The sequence below is a fragment of the Temnothorax americanus genome, unplaced genomic scaffold, assembly GCF_048541705.1.
Source record: "Temnothorax americanus isolate GAGA-0224 unplaced genomic scaffold, ASM4854170v1 Scaffold19, whole genome shotgun sequence".
Lineage (NCBI taxonomy): Eukaryota > Metazoa > Arthropoda > Insecta > Hymenoptera > Formicidae > Temnothorax > Temnothorax americanus.
Window position 1 is genome coordinate 1,980,703 of NW_027509329.1, and position 15,667 is coordinate 1,996,369.

General features: G+C 36.4%; 1 protein-coding gene and 1 long non-coding RNA gene across 7 annotated transcripts in view; one reads left to right on the plus strand and one right to left on the minus strand.

Annotated features, from left to right (window-relative positions):
* The window catches only part of LOC143896539 (uncharacterized), a 71,004-nt gene that overhangs the window by 55,061 nt on the left and 276 nt on the right, over window positions 1-15,667 (plus strand). The gene's annotated exons all lie outside the window — the stretch shown is intronic.
* Window positions 1-15,667, minus strand: part of Rdl (Resistant to dieldrin) — an 80,102-nt gene that overhangs the window by 50,704 nt on the left and 13,731 nt on the right. The gene's annotated exons all lie outside the window — the stretch shown is intronic.

Genomic DNA, 15,667 nt, shown 5'->3' on the forward strand with positions numbered 1-15,667 from the left:
GAGTATAGGTGGAGATGGGTTTAATCGAATAAGTTCAATAAGTTAAGGTTTTTGTCAAGCGTCTGAAACGATGCGAGGAGAATAATAACGCGAGTGTTCAAGGCAGTTACCTATAAACTCTATAAAGAGATTAAGTTCGTAAAAGTTGAGTTAATTCCTCTTATCTTGTGGGAAAAAAAATCTTCCTCTGTGTTTGTTTTCTCAATATCGCACAACAAATTGCTATTTATGAATGTATTATCAAAGAAAATATTGTACATTTATTTTCAAAATCGACAGGCTGTATAAGAATATACATATAATAAATTAAAAAATAAATTAGCACGTTAATAATATTCTTACAATGTCGTTAAAGAAATTAATTATTTATTATTTAATATATTGTTATAGAAATCTTCTTTTTAAATCTTATTTTTAATTAAGTATAACATCTATCTATCTATCTATCTATATATATATGTATATATAAACAAATGTTCTGACTGACTGACTGACTCATCACCGTCCAGCCCAAACCCCTAAACCTAGAAACATGAAATTGAAGGAGTGACGTAAGCATCTACTACATATATATAAGAAGTATGTTTTCACAGATTCCTTAATATTTCTTATTCCCGATGAGATATCGACTTGGTTTTTTATTTAAAGTAGTTACATACCGTAGCGAAGCACGGGTAAGCTAGTTTATAATATGAATCAGCAATAATATATTTAACTTGTCAACATGATCATTTGTAATAATTACGATAAATTAATTATTGTTTAATTTAGTTTTAACTTAATTTAATTTATCTCTGCATAATTTAAAAGAACTAGAGACAGAATAATTTTTTATAACTTTATGTCATGTAGTTATACAATTTCCTCTCTTATATCATCTAATAAATCATCTGATAAAATTCTGCTTTTTAGTTTCCTCTGATTGATAGTATCTGTGTAATTTGTCTATTTTATGTGTCATTTGGATTCCTTTTTTTTTTAGCTGATAAGCGTGGGTATATAATCCTCCTTTTCGTGTATTTTTTGTTTCTCCGTGTGGTTTGAGCAGGGCCGCGCCGTGATGCGAGCGTGTCGACGCGCGCGTTCCCGAGAAAACTACTTCCGGTATTTAGGTAAGCGACGGGCGGACGTGGTGCGCGAGAGGAACAAGGCGCTCCCATTAAACGCGACGGCACACGATGACGCTTAAATCACTATCAGCGTTTCTTTAGCCCCGTTGTGCTTCGTTCCTAGCAACCGACGATGCCGAAAGAGACGTATTTTCTATTGGAACCGCCGAGAGAATTTCCCGTTTTGTCCGCTAACGTTCCTACGACACGAAGGTTTTCGTTCAACGAAAACAATATTCGTTGCACGGCATAAAGGTTCTATCGTTTTATGGCAGTCATTATCGCGCAAATATGGGCGCAATTTCCCGAACGTAATATACGACAGATGATTGGTTTGGATCATTTAACGTTTATATCGGCTCGCAATTCCTCTCGAGAAGACGTTTAAGTTTGATTTTTTCTTCTTTTTTCTTTTGTGACATGGCATTTCTGTGAATGTAAAATACATTTGCCACACATTCTGCGCTGCTTTCTTTCCTACAAATAAGTTCAACAGAAATAGCTACGTAGTGTGCACTGAACTCATCGCACTGAATGAATTCGTTGGATTTTCTTTCTTTGGATTGTACGGAGATTACATCACAAGAAAGATATATCGCCGCTAAATTGTTATTGTAAAATATTATTGACATTTTTGCAGCATCCACGAATGTCGACTCAATAATGATATTAGATGTGTCTTTCCTCCCAAATTTTCGTATTAAATGTTAGTGGATAATCAGAAGTTACTTATACACCTGTATGCTATATACATAAGTTTTGAACTACAAGGCAGAGACGGGCAAAATTTTATTCGAATAATAAATAAGAAATAAAATAGGCATAAGTTATTTGTAAGTGACACAAATTCTTATTCGATTAAATGGCAATTTAAATAAATTTTTATTTAAATAATTATATGAATAATATATAAGTAGTAGTTATCTATTATTTGTACGAATAATACTATGTACCGAATGTTACGAATAACATTACGTGAATAATATATTATTACGTTATATTACGTCGAATAATATAATAATAATTTAAACTGTAAATAACGATTATTTATACATTACTAATAGTAATATAAATATAAAATTACTGCACATTTTTTGTTGGAAATATGTTTTCTTTTCAAAACATATTAGAAAATTAACAAGAAAGCAAAGCAAATTCAATAAAATTAAACAGCAAATTACGTTACACAATCAGAAAGAAATTAAATTACATATTAATGCTCATACAGGATATATAGCAATTTAAATCTTTCCATGCAGCTAATACGAATAACGAACAACGTGAATAGCGAATAATACAAATATAGATAACGAATAATATACAAATAACAGTATAATATGAATAACAGATAATACGGATAAAATTATAATTGAATAACGAACTAGATAAAATTTTATTTGCCCATCTCTGCTATAAAGTCATGGACGTTAAGTGTGGAACATGTTTTGGAGACGAGGACGTAGATAAGGACGAGGATCAGACACGGACTTATTAAACGTCGACCTCTTAGCATTAGTTGATCTACGGTGCAAGAGTTAATGGAAATTGTTGCACAAGTACGATTACAATAGCGTAAGTTGTTTCGCAGTCTCTTCGTAAGCGTATATATTATTCATGCACAAGGAATGACGCTTGTCATCTCTCTCTCTCTCTCTCTCTCTCTCTCTCTCTCTCTCTCTCTCTCTCTCTCTCTCTCTCTCTCTCTCTCTCCTTCTCCTCCTCCTCCTCTTCCTCCTCCTCCTCCTCTTCCTCCTCCTTCTCCTCCCCTCTTGTTACTGCTTTTTCGTAGTTTTGTTTGTTCGCTCGAATTTCTATATTTATTTGTTCGTTGAATAACTCCAATAATAAATTAATAAAAATTCCCAAAAATAAATTGCTATGTAAATTATTTTGTGAGTTTTAGTTTTTTAACAAAACATTTTTATCCGAATATTACACACGGAAGCCGAGGAAATTGATTAATTCCAATTAGCTTTCCAGTCTGGGATATATGAAATATTGATAATACCATCGTATGTAATAATTGAACAGCAATGCTTCGATATAATTATCATTAATCCCCGGTGGGAGAACTGTGCCATATTGCTTTATTAATACTCCAACATTATAATGTTATGGCTTTAATGCTATTGCTCCTAGGTATTAATTATTATATGTCATTGCACAACGATTCCGTTTTAGAGAAAATCTTTTCAAATTTTAGCGATAAAGAAGAATTTAAATAGACATTTCATATTCCGAGTAATTAGCCTTTATATAATACTGCAATGCATATACATATTATATAATATATTATTTTTTATTACTACTTTTTATTTTATCATACACGCACCAATGGTCGAAGACGGGCTGATCACGCCGGTAATCCAAAGATTTCTATCTAAAATTATGGCACAGTAAAAATTAACTGTCTTTCTAAATGAAACCATTATCGGCGATGTGCCCGGTCGTTGCAGGAATGACCTCGGCGACGATCGCGATAAAGACGTTAGCTTCATTGTCTTCGACACTATTCGCCGTGCTTTTGCCATCGCGAACGTGCTTCTGGTTATGAATGTAAACGATGAGGTTGTAGCGTTCTCGGCGCGAATAATCGAGATCGAAGATACAGGCGAAACATAGTCGACACCGACATGGACGGACAAAGACGTCGTTCTCCATCGTCTTTATTGCTATTCGTTGCCCTTTTCATCTTGTTGCCGCGATTACGAATGTCGACGATTAACTAAGATCGTAGATAGACCCGGTAGATCTCGACGATACCTCGCCAGACGACGAGGACGACGACGTCGTCTCAGCACTTCGGTTAGTTTCCATCGTCCCTATTACAGATTCGTTGTGGGCTTATCTACGGGACACGCGATGCTCTTGGGAATTTAAATAACGAGCCATTGAACTAGATTTCGAGAACAAAAGTATACGTGCGATGCTTTTTATGAATAAAAATCATAAACAAAAGTGGCATTTATAAGTGATTACCAGTGACGTTTGAAATTGTTTTGAAAGCTTTATATCTTTCCGTTTAGTTCCCACTGCGATTTTACTGTAACACGAAACATGTTCATTTTCACGGTTATATTATTTCATAAGAGAGATATTTTGCGAATAAAATTTTTATATTATTTTATTTGCACCTTTTTTTCTCTCTCTTTTTCAGCTTTTTGGAATATATAAATGCGTTTTTCAAAGCGTAAATATTTTCTATAATATATATTCACTATGTAAAAACTCATAAGCTAATTGGTACAGCAAATATGATATAATTGTCAATCTTAATGTCGAAATTTAATTGAAATGAATTCCAATTAAGAGTCTTTAAATTGCCGATTAATTTTATCCTGTTAATATACACGATCGTCGGATCGTGCGAGATTTCTACGCCGCGGCGTAATGCCAACGTAAATATAAAATGTAAGTAATTATTGATTATGTGCGCTCATACGTACATGGCCATAGGTATTTTTAGTGTTAAGTGACACTAACTATAGGCACAGGGCTTACTTAATAGTAAGGTTAACTATGATGAAGAATATTAACGATCAAAATATCGCGATCTATCTGGTTGGATTAAGCGAAACTTTCTTTGTCATTGTCATAAATATTAATCCTCGCAAGATTAATCACCGAAGCTCGCGAACTTCGAAATTCTCTGGGAAGAATAGATATATCGTAGATCAATAAAAACAGACCGGATGCAATTAAAGTGAATGCCGCAAAGTATCGCCGCCCCATTAAGCATCGGTATATTAATATAGGATCAAAAAGGCCCAATAAATAGAGCTTGATCAATATAGAACCGTTGAAGGCAATATAGACCACAAAATGAATGAAATTATTAAGGAATATTTGTGCGTACACTTTGCCAATCGCTGTAATTTGTTAGAAGGCACACAAAACTTGTTCAGCGTATAATCGTGCATTTTCACTTAGATTGATCTTGAACGAAGAACTGAATTACTTTCGAATGGCAAAGCTAAAAAAGACTGATGGCCACAATACGGGCGGTGTTGAAGTCTCGGCCCGAAATTAGATCTCGTTAACCCCATTACGATTCGCGGTCGAATTTCTTCAGACACACGCGATCCCTTACCGAGAAATTCAGATAAGCGTATATCCCTTGGCCTAGACCGCACGCCGAGGAACGGAGATTGCGGATTGACCTATCGACTATCGTGCACGCGGCCGCGCTGCGACGGCCAGCTATAACTGCAGCCTCATTACTTTTAATAATTAGGGTGCTGCATTCTCATTAGTTTCGGTGACAATAAAATTGCGCCACCGTTACCTGCACCCGTTATTACGTAATGGAAATGTCACTGTAACTCGAAGGGGGGTTGGGCGATCGGGAGGACGGGGGGGGGGTTATTCTTGCGATTTATGCCTCGGCCTTTTGCATCCCGCAGCGTGCACCTCCGTTATTAAAGCCATTAAAGGTCGCGACCATAGCTTGCATAATTAACCAAGATCGATGGTACAACTGACGGGGACGGCGAGGTAGCCCAACGGTGGTGCTTTGACAGTGTACAAGTTTCTAGTACTTTTTACTTACGAATTACGACTGACGTTTTGCGGCCGGCATGTCTCACCACCCTCTCTCTCCCTCGATTCCGCCTTCCGCGGGATTCTTTCAGTTCCGAACTTTTTGCCTCGTTGATTTCGTACCGCTCATCCGCGGGGCACGCGAGTGTTTCGGGCTGCTCGTGCAAGTAAGTGAGGAGAGCGTTCGCGCACTTCCGGAACGGAAAAATGGGGAACGCCATGTACGCTTTTAACTCGGATACTATCGTATCCGTTAGAATTTTATATTACGTCTTTTCACTGCTTTACAATAAACGTACGAAGCGTCCGAATATAATGTTTTTTAATATTACATTTTTTAAAATAAACTAGAGAAAGAGTAGATAATTATTTTCTATTGAGTTGTATTACTTCGAGCTCAATTAACAGTTGATTAATCTACGTTCACGGATTTTTACGGGCAGTAAATATTGTCTTCATGAATGTTGCGGCATGCAGTTATCCACCGTCATCTGCTCATAACACGAGCTATCAGCTATATAGTCAGGTAACAGACATGCTGTTATCGCCGAATACTGAATGCTTCATCTATCACAATGCACATATACAACGTTTTCGATACTGCAGTACATTTCAGCTTCGACGGCACCCTTTCCTCTTTCCACCCTGTTTTCGGGCCGTACCTTAGTCTTCATCATTTCGCGTGCGACAGCGAATGGTATCAGCGTTAATGAGGTATATACGAGATGCATATCTATCATGCCGTTTTACGAGTGCTTTTTTCTCCCGGTTACTTTATTATCCCGTTATGAACACGGTCTCGAGAGTAATAACTACAAATGCGTCTGCTTCATGGAATAAACGACAATTTTTTTCATTCAGAGGTACATATTATGTCGTATATATCACGCACGTATTGCGATATTTTTTATCACGCTCCGCATAATACTGCGTATTTCCACGAAGAAAAGCTGCCAGTTAGAGGAGAAACATGACCTTGTTATTCACAATCAGTTCCGTCTCTGACAGAATATGTACTGCGCGCGCGGGCGCCTTTAATATCACGCCTTATATACCACCGTTTTATCATTACGCGACCGACGCACGATTTATGGCAACGCGCGGCGATAAAATACCATCAACTCGTGTAATACCCTACATTTCCCACCTCACACGAGCTTTATAATTCAGCGCGATTTTTAATCCAGATCTTTTTAATCTAGATCTTCGCCTAGATTGATAATATCGTGCAAGGGAGGAGCGCAGAGGCGGAAGGAGGGGGGGGGGCGGGGAGAAAAGAGAGCACAAGAGAGTTTCGATTACGTGCGTATAAACGTGGATTATTCCTATATACAGTCGCGTTGCTCGCGCAATACGCTGCAGAAATTCTAACGTACCGATTTGTGATCTACGAATCGGGTTAAAGTCACGGTAAAATTCTCCCGAAGCGAATCGCCGTAATTTTCTGGCCAACACCGCGGTAACGGGAGCTACACGAGTACGCGGGGGGGCACACACCTCTACTATTACATACATGACGGGCATGCTAACCCCGAATGCAATGAACGTTATTCTTACGCCGCGCGCCGGCGGCCTCTCACAGCCGACAGCGCGCCTCCGTTATTAAGGTCTTTCATGACTGGAAGAGAACAAGTAAAGATTAATGGACCGTCATTCTTTTTTTATCTGCAAATGTGCCTTGTACTTTCGCTGTGCTTGTATACTTTCATGAAAGGATAAAACGGGGTATCCCGCTTTCAGATTTCTTCTCATTGGTTGCCTGCTTTATTTATGGGAAAATGAATATAGATACGCGAACGCGCGGTCAAATTAATAATGCAGTAACGATGCTGGAAAATGTACAGTGTCATTTTATTGGGACGCGCGTTTATTAATAAATGTCATAATAATAGATATGCATATTACATATTTAACGTAATGTATTTAGCGAATAATATATTGTGTCAATTTCGCTGGTATAGATTGTTAGAGAATTATTGTAAAATATTTTTATATTATATTCTTTTGTTATATATAAAATAATGAAGAAAAGCAGTTACTACTAATTTCTAACGTACGTTTTCATAAATTGTTTTGATGATTGGTAGAGAAGAATGTAGACTGAGAAATGTCGCGCGGAGATCGTGGTGAGAACTAACTTTTGCTTTACGACGATTTCGACAACAGAGAATTGAGCGCTCGTAAATCTTGTGAAACGTATCGCAATGAACATTCGATTCGAGTGATATTGAAGTAAGGATAGCACGCGATAAATCGATGATGGTACAGAAGCGGACAACTGTTATCGGCGATAACGATGCACGAGGATTCGTAACGCAAGCCGGACACGCAAAATTGCGATGATTTTGTTGGAGAATTGGTAAAGGTGCGCGATCGATAAGCAATAAGCAGTAAACGGAAATTGCGATTCTCCTTTACAACGGCTCCGCAATAATTTTACGAAAAAGACCAAGTTACGCGTACGAAAATTATAATAACGTAACACACACAGCAGGGGGATTTAATTTTTTTAAATTTTAATATGCTTAAATATTGTTTTTAACAAAGTATTATTATGGCAGCAAAGACTACTTTATTATGAAAACGCATTTATTTGAGAAATATCATTGTCAAAAACTTTGTCGGATTGTCGGAATGTCGAATTAATCTTTTAGTGGCAATCTAGAAAGAGAGGAAATAGGATAATACGACGCAAAATTTTTTTTCACAAAATTGATTATAAATTTTTTATTTCTACGTAGACGTTTTCTTGTTATGATTGCAAATATTAAAATTAAAATTATTAAAATAATTGAATATTTAATACATGCAGGGGTACCAAAAATCAAATTTTGCAAAATATTCTTTAACGTTAACTTACTTTTTAGCCATTTAAGTAATTGCTGAACGTAAATTGCAATCTTTCAAGAAAAAAGAATTTGTTTTTGACAACTGAACAGAAGTATGTGAGAAGTATGTCAGTATATGTCAGATTGTTGAAATGCTTTTGGGAAAAAATACATGAGTGACGCAATGGTCCTTGTAAGGAATTTATTGCGGCTCCCATCATAGAGACATTCGAACGCGTCTTGCAAAGTTCAAGCCATTTGCGAGCTGCAGTTTCACGTGAATGGTGTACCAAGACCTTGTCATAAAATTACGCTTTATCGTGTTCCACGCCAGCGGGGGCGGCCCCGACACGAACGCGGCTTACGTCGATCTGCCAATCACGATCGAGTTCGACTCTTGGAAACGCGATGCCTTTACCTTCGTGCCAGGATGTACTGGCAAAATGAAATCGACTCGAACGATCGCTGCGTCTTCGCTTCGTCTCGGATATTTCATGTTTGCGATAAGTGAGAGCTTTTCGATATCAATTTATATATCTGCTCAGTCATCGAAATATTTAAAATTTGGATATCTAGAAAGTTAACAGATTGCGACACACATTTCTTGATATTTTCTTGAAGAAAGAGATGGTTAAAGTAATCTAAGATTTTGTCATTGAAATGAAGGTCTTGGAGATATCTTATCTCTATACATATAACAAAATAACGCAAGTAATAACGAAATCATAACTAGATATTATCTGATTGTTAAAAAATAACGCGTATAATCGTTGAATAATAAAAAAAAGAATAGAGAAAATATAGATAGGGATGTGATTAATATAAAAATGAACAATTTATAATAATTAAATTTTGTTCCAAAGATACATACAGAAATTTCTCTCAACGTCGCTTAACCATTTAGTAGAAATGTGAGAAAAAAGGCAAAAAAAAAGCACTGCGTTTAGGTAGGTTCCCGATAAGTATAGCCCCGCAATTGCCTGCAGTTACCTATAGCGTAAATCTAAGCACGCAATGGAGATCTGCGTTCATGATAGTCATATAGCTTTTGATCCCCTTTACCGATTCTTTGTATCACATTTACTCCTACATCCGTTACGAAAAACGGCCGTTACTGTTCTCGTCCGAAATTTGCATTATACTTCACAAGTAAGATATCTATAAGGTTGATCTTTTTAACTCGTTTATGATAAAGAGGCATCTCTCTCTCTCTTCTTTGTCTCTTCTCTTCTCTCCTCTCAAAATAGCGTTAAGGCAAACATACTTTGAAAGATAATTTTGCTGGAGATTGATAATATTTAATAACGCTTATTGCATAATCTTGTTTTTCTTCCTTTATCTGTCTCTTCAAATTCTGGAATGACATATCTATTATATTTGATAAATTTGGCAGTTTCTCAATTTGCAGAGTGATTTCTTAATTTTTCATTGCTTTACGAACCGAACACGCTGATTTGCCTAGTAAACAAGTTTAAGATGCATAAAGTAACTTCGCTGATAAAATATTTATGTTAGCATCTCTATCTCGTTAGATTGCATTAACATTAGCGTTCAAGCGTGGAAATTTCTGGTTACGTACATACAACGAACTTCCCCGTAACTATCTGTAGCTATCTATCTAGCTTGCATCATCGCAACGTCGGCAATACCTTCCGGGCCGATCTCGTTGAGCCCCGATCAAGAGGTAAGGGGCCGTTTAACGCGCTCCATGCTGAGTGCATCTCGCGTACAGGCGCAGGGATGGAGATCCGCGCGAGGGCAGGCGTCAGTAATGCACTTTCCGATAATGCCGCCGCCGACGTAATCGCGGTGCACGTCCATACGTGTCCGTGTTCACAGACAAGAGCATACTTACACGCCGACGGGCACGTCTGGTGAGCACGGAAGAGCATACACAGGCGGAGCCGAGATTTAACCGTGCGCGCGGCTGCGACCGACTTATTATTCCGGATTACTCCGATTTCTCCGTTGTACCTTCACGGTCGCCATCCGGTTAGCGGATATGGATGAGCCATTAATCGCGTTACTCGAAAATCTCGTGGCATATGCCAGCGGTTTTTAGTTCGGCGGATTTGAGATTATCGACAGCTTTTAAGTAACGTATAGTTTGAAGTTTCCGAGTAACGTCTCATGTTTGGGAAGCTGGAGATAACTTTTTTTTATTTGGGAACGGAAAAATGGTGTATGATAATGACATTGAGAAAAAGATAATCAAATCACTATATTATTATTTACGAGAATATTTATTTTTCAATAAATAATTAGAAAATGCCTTATTTTAAAACCAGAAGTGTTTCAAACGCGAGTGGAAACTTGGACGTATCTTAGAATACGTATAATGTTTTTATGTATGTAGTTGTAAAATTTTAATTTTAATCATCGAAACCTAAATCTTTTTCTTATCTTGCTTTTTAACGAGATTATATTTAGCATTTCCTAATGCCATGTATTACGACGGTAAACGAACGATTTGCGTTCGTGATTTTATAATTAAAGCAGTGAGGTGAGATATCTTAAGCGAGTCCGCTTGCCAGATATATTATCCAGACATTAATTAAAGAGCTCCGGATATCGATCATGAATATTCGAGCCGTGCTTAATAACACTCCGATTTCGGTGTGAGATATATCACCGTCTATGTGCACGTGTCCAGATCGAAGCACACGAACACGGGTGAGTTCCATAAGCGATGCTGCCAGGATTACTCCGATTTCTCCGTTGTGTCCAACGAGTTCTATCCGGCTACCGGACGTGGATAAGGAATTAACCATGTTACAGGATGTGCTTTGCGAATACGGCGTGCAGTTGAGGAACCATATTATTAAGGCAGATGTTAATAAGACTTTAAGATCGAATAATCCATTTTTTAGGAACATTATAATTAATCATTGCGATAATATTTTAATCGTAATATAGTACACATAAATATTCATGGTTGTTTTTAATGCAAAATGTTTGTTTTTCTCTAATATAGTTTAAGTTAATTATGTACATATTATATAAATAATGATATTGTGTACCTATATGTTTATGCACATTATCTATAAATTTTTTTTAATATATATGATTTTTAAATTTATTCTATTGCGAACTAAATGTTAAATAATGATATTAATCGCTAACTTAAGTTTGGCTAACATACTAATTTTTAATTAATTTTATTAAAAAGAAAGAAAAATCAATCGCTCAATATATATACTAGCAAAGCTATGCACATTAACTAAAACACGAGCTCATAAAATAGGATATAAAATAAAAATAATTTATTCAAACGAATATACAACAAGCGATCGTGGCGCAAAAAGTGATGTGCGCTCTAGTGAGCCAAAGATCCGAGTTCAAATCCGACTAAAAATTCGTTGGTCTTTATTCGATCGCCACCTCTCGAAAGGTGATGGCAGTAATCCACCTAACGAGAGTAGGATCTTGCCACGAGAACCTCTCTCTATTTGGAAAAGAAACCGACCCTCAAAAATATTTTTTCAATTGTATTGCATCGTGATTTGCGTCAAATTTCATGATGTGTGTATGTGTGTACTTCATTACTCAATGTGTGGTTCTTCGTTGTTTGCGTCTAATTTCATGTGCGTGCTTAAATGTACTCTTATAAATTTTTATTATAATCAAGTACACACATGAAATTTCACGCAATCCACAATGTAGTACAACAATTAAAAAAATATTTTTAAACCATTTTACCTTTTTTTTTTACGTTTTTCGAAAGAGACGTTAAGCCGTTAGTCTACACGTAGCAATTAGTAACTGCTATATGTGTACTACCACTACAAAAAATAATTTTAAAAATAATCTAAAATATAATTTTATTAGGTATTTATTATCTATATTTTTTTATAAAAATTTATTAATTAGACAATTAATAATTTTTTATTAAAATTCCACAAATTATAAATTATAAAAGAATTTTATGGCATAATTATCGCAAATAATAATTACGATATTGATTAATCGAGGTTAACTGATGCATATATCGATTACACTTGGCATTATATCACGCTGTTCTGTAATACGTAGTCTGAGCTTCGATTTACAACATGCTGCGGGCATATGTAAAATACAAGTGCAGTGGCACCAATACGGAGTACGCGGCTGCTTCACATACGGAGCTTGGATTACTCCGACTTCTCTATCGTATCTAACATCCGCGCAAGTTCGATCTGGTTATCAAAATGGCTTTCGGCTAGATAGAGACTAGATCGCGAATATTGTCGAGAGACTTCGTGAGTTATAGAGCTTTGAGCCGAGCAACGAGAATAGTTCTTGACGAACAACGTGCCTTAACTTTTCCATGAACTATCTCTAGAATGTCTAACGTGGGTTATCGATAAACCTAATGTTGTTTCAAACGTGTATCGTACAAGTTATCACTCACTGTTTGCTATACTTCTTACAGATATGCAGTAAACATATGTATTATTAAAATTATGTTACTTATAATACATCTAAGGATCAATGTTATTCGGAAATAATTTTATGCTAGCATTATATAGGATCAATAAAAGACCTATAAAAGATTTTTATATAAATATATTTGATTTATATTTAAATTACCTTGATTTCTGAGATATTATGAAATATATCGAAAGAACATATAGTTATAAAAATGCAAATTTCAAAGAAATTTAGCTAACAATAAAAGCGCGAAATGATTGATGCATCTTTAACTAGATAGTGCAATATCGTACGGCGACGAAATAGCGTTTAACGGGCAAGACTGAATTTGAAAAATATGGCCTTAAACATACGTACTACTTTTCTGTTGGTGTAACGCTACGACTTATAATTATGTTAAATGACGTTTATGTAAATTGCTGATTATCAATAGCATGTTGTGTTCTATCCATTCTAAGTTGCAATCATATATAATTTTTTTGCTCTCTATTTCCCTCTCTCTCTCTCTGTCTCTCTCTTTCTATCACATGTTTAAAGGTATATTAATGTTAAATGGTAACCACTCAACATTCTAGGAGCGATAAAGAGCTCTTCTCTATCTCACTCCCGACTGCAGTTCGTAATATTCAAATATTAATCATGAATATTCAGGCTCCGTTTGACAAGGCTCGACTTTTGATTTTCATCCGATGTAAACGCGAACTCCCGAGTTTCGTATCAGGGAATTTCGTCACACGTGCGGCAGTGGCCGACGCGCGGATTACTCTGATTTCTTCGTTGTACTTAATGCCCATGCGAGATACGTTCATCTACCGGACGCGAAATTAATCACGTCGTCACGCGGATAGATCCGACGAAAATTGCTTTTAATCGAGCGAGGTGGGGCGGGTGTGCTCGCGCATCGTTTGCTCGCTTTGTTTTTGGGATCAGCAACGGATCTACGACCTGTACGTGCGCTCTTAATCGGCCATTTGCATGTATCGATTCGCGGCGACGCGAATGGCATCGATTTAACGTTAACATACATTAGCATTTCGTTCACTGAATTTATAAGGACGGAAAAAGTCACGAGAGAAGAAAATTCAACCTGCGTGCAGCCGTACTTATATATGATGGCTGATAATAAAGTAAGGTCGGCACGTCGTCGTCGGTATCGTGTTGTTTCTACTCAAGGTATGCGAGTCAATCTTGGATCAGGTGCACGCGAGCTCTTGGCTCGAAAAGTGTGCTAAAATCTGGCGCAGGAGTTCGAGGGAAATTTTGAAACTATTCGAATTCGCGTATATTGTAAAATGATGCAATATTTATATGGAAAATAAATTCCGATACAAAAACAAAAATGTAGTTATATTTAACAAAAAAAATTACAGAAATTGTTTCAGCAATGATTTGGTCGTATTATACATAAATGTATGTAGTCAATTTATTATATTGTTATAAGGTAGAATATTTCTGTGCCATTTATTCAGCTTTGCGTAAATAAAAAAAATGTAACTGTAACCAGCTGATGTTATTAAAATTTTTAAAACGTCGTTAATCAAATTACGTGCGTAATATGGACCGACGGTTTTCATTTTTATTTCTATCTTATTGTTTTATGAACGATAAAAAAAAACTCTGACACATTAGAAAAGTGATTAGCAAAATTGCAGTGTCGTCGATAACTTTTCGCGATGAGAAGCCATGAAGGAGAAATTTCGCGAAACTTCTCTATACATTTAATATTTCATTTGGTTGTGTGTACGTTGTTTATGGCGCACGGAGGAGATTACTCCTGCGTATACGTATCCCCGAATATATGCATGGCGCACGTTTCGGATGATGAAAAAGTGAAGTGTGTATTTCTATCGTGCTAAAGCCGGGCATATTGCGGATACGTACGTCGGAAAATATGAGAAATTCCTGCAAATTCGCGCGCGAAATTCAGTTTAACCCTTAATTCGACGTTCTCTCTTTACGCACGTATCCCGAATCCTCGGGGGATGTTTTTCCCCCTCGTAAATTTTGCTTCTCGATTTTACTCGGCTCGTGCGCGTTTATGATATCCTTCCATCCACTTCCCTCTCTCGCCGTCATTATATAGACGCGATACTTTCGCCCGACGCGCGCTCGCTCAGCTCTGGGTTAAATAAAAATACAGCTCCCGCGTGAAGACGTAATGCACATTGACGCAAATCGAGAAGCAGCAATCCCCCCCCCCCCCGCAAAAATGGAGCGATCGCGTGTGCGCATGAGCGTGCACATAAGCGCCGATTGCATTTTGCGTGTATGGTGTACAATGTGTCTTATTGTTAGGCATTTTTTTCAAGTTGCATTTTTTTTTTTTTATAAATTACTATAGGTTCTTGGGAAAATTTGCTTTTTTTATTGAAATTTTATAATTTGCAGTATTACGTTTAATGCAGCAATTGAGCTTTAATGAAAAATCTTAATAAGTTATAAAGAGAATTGAAGAATAAAAATGTAGATTCTCTCGATTATTTATTTTTAGGCTTATAATAAATTGGCTGATTCTTATAAAAAGAAGCTAGTGGATATTTCATCAAATTATGTAATACTTTGATACATTCTGTTCAAAGAAGATAGCATTATATTTTTCAGAAGTAATTGATTGCGCAATCTTACGGTCGACTATAATCTGTCAAATCCCATATCAAGCTTAAAACCATTAATAGATTAATATTTAAAAAATTAAAAATTTAGGAGACGAATGTAAAATAATCGAGATTAAAAAAATGTCATTTATTATTGGTTTCTTCATATATATTACTCAAAAATGAG